The sequence below is a fragment of the Octopus bimaculoides genome, chromosome 21 (assembly GCF_046866305.1).
Source record: "Octopus bimaculoides isolate indiv1 chromosome 21, ASM4686630v1, whole genome shotgun sequence".
Classification (NCBI taxonomy): Eukaryota; Metazoa; Mollusca; class Cephalopoda; order Octopoda; family Octopodidae; genus Octopus; species Octopus bimaculoides.
The window spans coordinates 24,591,753-24,596,752 of NC_142948.1; the positions used below are offsets into that span (position 1 = coordinate 24,591,753).

Sequence of the window (5,000 nt, forward strand, 5' to 3'; positions counted from 1 at the left end):
CCTGTTTCTGTTGTACCTGTAATTCAAAGGGTCAGCCTTGTCACACTGTGTCATGCTGAATCTCCCCGAGAACTACGTTAAGGATACACGTGTCTGTGGAGTGCTCAGCCACTTGCACGTTAATTTCACGAGCAGGCTGTTCCGTTGATCGGATCAACTGGAACCCTCGACGTCGTAAGCGACGGAGTGCCAATAACAACAATATATATATATACACACACACACACACACATATATATATATATATATATATATATATATACATACATACATTCATACATACATACATACATTCATACATACATACATACATACAAACATACATGCATACATATACACACACACACACACACACACACACACACACACACACACACACACACACATATATTTCAATCTATTTTTTACTGTAATATATGTATTCAGAGCAACCTCGGTTCTCAATCATAATTTGTTCTGAAAGCCTGTCCTAAAATCGAATTGTTTGAGAAGCGAATCATTTTTACCTGTTACAATTAATGTAAAAGCGATTAATTCATTTCCAAGCACCAGATGAATGCTTATTTACATGCTTACACAATATATTTTAGTATAAAAATGTTTATTCAGACTGTAACTAACACAGAAAGTGTATTATTTCTTAGAATGAGAGACCCCTTCCATAAAAACTTCTGGTAACTGTCTTTCTGGGGTTTCTTCCCTTCTCTGATTCTTTCTAGGGTTTCTTTTCTTTTTTCTCTCAGTCAAAACCTGTCCAATGTTAATTTTTGTCTGCATTATAAAATTTTTCTAAAATCAGACATGACATTGTCATTGAAAAGGTTTATTGCTCTATTTGCTCCTACTGTATCAGGGGGATATTTTCCCACAAAACTTTGCACATCACCCCATTTAGCACAAATTACTTTGATTAAAGAACTTGGGACGTCCTCCTTTCCTTCCTCTTTCTCAGAAGACATTTCTTCAGTCAAAGTCTTTTGCTGTCCATTTTGAAGGTGTATGAGCTCCTTGGTGGTAAGTTCAGTGCAGTGGTCTTCTGCCAGCTCTTTAATATCTTCACTGTCAACATCCAAGCCCATAGTTTTTTCCATAGAGACAATATCATCAACAATAGCAATTTCCTCAACAACAGCAGTACTTGTAGCTGTCTAAACCCCTCAAAGTCTCGTTCTGGTACACAATCTGGCCAAAGTTTCCTCCATGCTGAATTCATGGTTCTGTAACTCGCTTGGTTCCATGCATTATCAATAAGAATGACACAATTCAGGATATTGAAATGATTTTTCCAAAATTCTCTGAGAATTAATTGAGTGTCATTAGTGACTTGGAAACACTTTTGAAACAGAGCTTTTGTGTAAAGTTTCTTAAAGTTTGCAATGACCTGTTGGTCCATTGGGTGTATCAGAGGAATTGTGTCAGGTGGCAGGTATTTGACCTGAATAAAATCAAACTCTTCAACTAAGTCATCCTCCAAACCTGGAGGGTGAGTGGGAGCATTGTCTAACATGAGAAGGCATTTTAGTGGCAAGTTTTTTCTTGCAGATATTTTTTAACACTCAGGGTAAAAACTTCATGAATCCACTCAATAAAAAATTGTCTGGTTACCCAAGCTTTCATATTAGTCTGCTACATAACAGACAATTTACTCTTCATAACATTGTTTCTTTTGAAAACCCTAGGATTATTGGAAAGGTAAACAGGCAATGGCTTGACCTTGAAATCACCACTTGCATTGCTGCATAACAAAAGAGTGAGTCTGTCTTTCATTGGTTTGTTCCCTGGCAACGCTTTTTCCTCCTTAGTAATATAGGTCCTATTTGGCATTCATTTCCAAAATAATCCTGTTTCAACCAGCAACACCTGCTGAACACCTATTGGGGGTGTTAATCTTCCTTTATCAAGTCACTAACCTCAATCACAAATTTCTCAACCGCTTCCTGGTTTGAACTCGTTGCCTCTCATGCCTAATTACTCTGTGTATTTCACTTCTGTTCCTAAATTTCTTGCACCAGCCTCTACTAGCCTTGAATTCAAAAGTATCACTTTCAGCACTTGCATCAGGGATTTTCCTTACTAGATCATTATATGATATATATATATATATATATATATATATATATATATATATATATATATATGTTGTTGGCACTCCGTCGCTTACGACGTCGAGGATTCCAGTTGATCCGATCAACGGAACAGCCTGCTCGTGAAATTAACGTGCAAGTGGCTGAGCACTCCACAGACACGTGTATCCTTAACGTAGTTCTCGGGGAGATTCAGCGTGACACAGTGTGACAAGGCTGACCTTTTGAATTACAGGTACAACAGAAACAGGAAGAAAGAGTGAGAGAAAGTTGTGGTGAAAGAGTACAGCAGGGTTCGCCACCATCCCCTGCCAGAGCCTCGTGGAGCTTTTAGGTGTTTTCGCTCAATAAACACTCACAACGCCCGGTCTGGGAATCAAAACCGCGATCCTATGACCACGAGTCCGCTGCTCTAACCACTGGGCCATTGTGCCTCCATATATATATATATATATATATATATATATATATATACACGCACATACTTACATACACACACACACACACACACACACACACACACACACACACATATATATATATATATATATATATATATATATAACTCTCTCAGTAATAGTCAAACCACAAAGCCATACACATAAGACACAGACATGCTCCACAATTGCATCAACATTTTGGTTCTCTTTGAAAGATTATTTCTAAAGAAGAAGTACTGCTATGATATCAAACTTTGGTCTATTCAGTTATTCTGATCAAAATATCACTGGTACTGATAAATGTGCCAAATACATAAAGTCTTTCTCAAGTTTGGCAGAAAAATCTCAACTTTGTTAAGTGGGGAAACTATTAAGTAATTGTTCCATAATTGTTCATATTATCTGTTGGGTAATAAGTCAACCATTTAGTTTCCTTGCAGAGAACTAAGGAGCATTGACCATTCTACTGTTTCTCCTTCCTCTGAATACAATACTGCACTGTGATCTTTGGAAACGAACACTTGGTATTGATGCTTTTTGCTAATGAAGATCTCATCACTACTATTGTGGAGTCAGTTGTTGCTATTATCATTATTATTATTATTATTATTATTATTATTATTATTATTATTATTATTATTATTATTATTATTATTATTATTACCTCTGCCAAGGGAGGAGATTATGTTTTCATCAGTGTTGGCTTGTCCGTCTGTGTGCAAAATAACTCAAAAAGTTGTGAACGGTATTTGATGAAACTTGCAGGAAAAGTTGGTAATGACACAAGGAACAGATGATGAAATTTTGGTAGTGATCTGGAAATTTTTATGGATTCTTGAAGGATTTTTCATTTGTTATATTTACTTTACATGAAGTATTACAATATTACGTTCTTTGATTATCTCCCTTGAAAACACGTTCATCGTTTGCATGTAACCTACGGTGGTGTTGCTGTTTCCAAAGTTTATTTTCGTTTCTCTATTAGTGACTTTACTTGCGTGTGTATAACTCAAGTTTTAGTTAATTGTTGTTTCTTTTAGTTGTATGGTGAAACTAGCTTGCTGTTGTCATTGATGTATTATAACTGCTTCAGATGATTTCTGTTTTTAAAGGGTTTTAAAAAAAAAAATCATATGGCTATGTTATTTTTTTTTAACCCCACCAAGGAGGTTATGTTTTTGCCGGTATTGGTTTGGGAAATTGGGTGATTTTCAGCATGCGGGTATATGGGTGGAAATGAGCTGCTTGGTGGAGGTATACACTCTCCGAGTGCTTTTCTAGTTGTTGTTGTTGTTTTGTCGAGGTTGCTGTTATTATTATTATTATTATTATTATTATCATTATTATTATTATGAAGGCTGCGGGCTGACAGAATTGTTAGCATGCTGGGCAAAATGCTTGCTGACATGTTGTCCGTCAGCATGTTCTGAGATCAAATTCCATTGAGGTTGACTTTGCCTTTCATCCTTTTGGGGTTGATAAATTAAGTACCAGTGAAACACTGGGGTCAATGTAATCAACTAGTCCCCTCCCCCAAAATTTCAGGCCTTGTGCCTTTAGTAGAAAGGACTGTTGTTATTATTAGAGTGGCAAACAGGCAGAACTGTTAGAACACTGGGAAAATGCCTGGTGGTATTTTGTCTGTCTCTATGTTCTGAGTTCAAATTCCACTGAAGTTGATTTTACCTTTCATTCTTTTGGAGATGAAGAAATAAAAACCAGTTGATGTAATCAATTCCCCACCTCCCCCGAAATTGCTGGCCTATTGATTTCTTTATTGCCCACAGGGGGATAAACATAGAGGGGACAAACAAGGACAGACAAAGGGATTAAGTGAATTACATCAACTCCAGTGTGTAACTGGTACTTATTTTATCAACCCCGAAAAGAATGAAAGACAAAGTCGACCTTGGCAGAATTTGAACTCAGAACGTAGCAGTAGATGTGATACTGCTAAGCATTTCGCCCGGTGTGCTAATGATTCTGCCAGCTTGGCACCACAACAATAATAATAATCCTCCTGCAAATTTTTAGACTTTGTGCCTACAGTAGAAAGGATTATTATTATTATTATACTCCTTCTCCACCTTCTCCTCATTGCCGTTGTCATCATCCCATCATCCTCATTATCCTCCTCTTCCACCTCATCATCATCATCAACATCAAGTACAGTTGTTTGTTATTCTCCAACAGCACAGTGTCTTTAATTACATTTCCAACCTCTAAGAGTCAGCAGACGATAGGTTTGCTGACCTTTCAACTGTGCTCTTTAGCTGTCTCACAAATATTAACAGAAAGGTTAAGATTGGATAGATGGAGCTGGTGTGTCAGTGAGAGAACCAAATGATTGTAACGATGGTAGCAGACGGTTATAGGGATGTATGTATATATATATATATGTATATATATATATATATATATATATATATATATATATATATATATATATATATATATATATATATATATATATCAA

General features: G+C 36.4%; 1 protein-coding gene and 1 pseudogene across 1 annotated transcript in view; both read right to left on the reverse strand.

Annotated features, from left to right (window-relative positions):
• Nucleotides 1-5,000, reverse strand: part of LOC106872633 (outer dynein arm-docking complex subunit 2) — a 261,939-nt gene that overhangs the window by 57,615 nt on the left and 199,324 nt on the right. The gene's annotated exons all lie outside the window — the stretch shown is intronic.
• Nucleotides 606-1,213, reverse strand: LOC149131519 (uncharacterized; annotated as a pseudogene).